This window comes from Hydra vulgaris, chromosome 13, assembly GCF_038396675.1.
Source record: "Hydra vulgaris chromosome 13, alternate assembly HydraT2T_AEP".
Lineage (NCBI taxonomy): Eukaryota > Metazoa > Cnidaria > Hydrozoa > Anthoathecata > Hydridae > Hydra > Hydra vulgaris.
This window is the reverse complement of record NC_088932.1, coordinates 22,147,501-22,149,208: the sequence shown is the minus strand read 5'-3', so window position 1 is coordinate 22,149,208 and position 1,708 is coordinate 22,147,501. Positions and strand designations below refer to the sequence as shown.

General features: G+C 26.3%; 1 long non-coding RNA gene across 1 annotated transcript; it reads right to left on the bottom strand.

Moving 5' to 3' along the window:
* Nucleotides 1-169: 169 nt before the first annotated feature.
* Nucleotides 170-1,483, bottom strand: LOC136090094 (uncharacterized). Its single transcript, XR_010643157.1, has 2 exons — nucleotides 889-1,483; nucleotides 170-454 (listed from the first exon to the last, which is right to left on the bottom strand). It is a non-coding gene; the product is annotated as an uncharacterized LOC136090094 (long non-coding RNA).
* Nucleotides 1,484-1,708: the final 225 nt, after the last annotated feature.

Genomic DNA, 1,708 nt, shown 5'->3' with positions numbered 1-1,708 from the left:
GACTACTTTTTATACTACAACTTTTAATCACATTGAAAACATACAAAATACTTTATTATAACTATTACACTTGTCAATGCTTCATTTTTAAATTATTTTGGGTAAAAAATTTTTAAATAAATAATTCAAATGTTTGAAAAAATTGAGACAAAATGGAAAACAAACTTGATGATATTACATATAAATTTTTAATAAAAAAACAAGAATGGTGGTGCCTAATGATTGTGTATGCCACCATTAACCACAAAGCTGCTACCATGCTGTCTTCGCCTGCAAACTTCTTCACAACAGTTTTCTTCTGCTGTAGCTCCTAGCACCCCTGTTAGGGGATGATAGGTCCAGCTAAATGATTTCTTGTCTCTCCCTCCTAACCGGACCCATCACAAAAATGAGCGACTGCTAGTCGGTCCAGGGTGCTGATACATGTATCTCTGATAGACACCATATGTAAGATCTAATGACATTGAATTGTAAATAGATTAGTTATTTTCACAAATAGTTGGTTTATATTAAATGTTACATAATACCATTCAGTACTAATCTATTTACAATTCAATGTCATTAGATCTTACGTATGGTGTCTATCAGAGATACATGTATCAGCACCCTGGACCGACTAGCAGTCGCTCATTTTTGTGAATGGTATTATGTAACATTTAATATAAACCAACTATTTGTGAAAGTCATTGGCTGAACAAATAAAATGAAAGACAATCAACTATATATTTTAAAAATGTTAATCAAAGTAAAAATTTAAATATTACTCTTGATTTTACTTCTACTGCACTTTGATGGATAACATAATAAAAATGTATTAAATAGTGTATGTAAATAGAAATATTATGAATTCAATAATTATTCAGAAAAATAATTAAATCATAATTTTACTAGCAGAAGGTTGTGCTGATTATAGAGAAGGTTGTGAAACTAAATGAAAAAATAAGTTGTAATAAAATAAGTTTTATTTGCTATTGATAAGAAAGGCATACACATATTAGAAATAATTGTTTTAGGCATACATCATGCATAAACAGATTAGAAAATAATAGCTTTTTTAAACTTACCAATTGTAGCAGCTGAAGATGTATCTCAAGGTTAACAAAGTTGTAATAAAAAACAAATTTGCAAATGTCGAGAAATGCATACATATTAAAAAGTAACAATTGTTAAACTTACCACTCGTTGCTGATTGTATTTTTAATTTTATAATCAATACTAAAAATTATCCTATACAAATTTACCAGTGGTAGACTGTGTAGATTGGACTAAAGATAACAAAAAAATTGTAAAATTTCAAAAGTAACACTCGTCAAATCAGTTCTGTGTAAGATACAACCTTATTAATAAAATGAAAATAAACAATCAAAATATAACAGTAAAAATATAAAAATATATATTTATTAAACAATACGCTAACATTAGGAATGTATATACTTTGGTTTATAATGGTATAATGGTATTTATTATGCATACTTTGTTTATATATAAATTATGTTAATTTGGTTGTAGTTATATATAAACGATGTTATTTATACTTATGAAATCTTAAAAATGAACATAATATTTAGTAGAGTCTAAACAATAAGTAAACATAAGGCATGCTAGTATAATGATTTAAATAATAGTCCAGTTATAGAAGTATACAATCGAAGTAAAAAAAGATAATAACAATAATATCTTTTATTATAGTTGAAAAACACTAACAAAT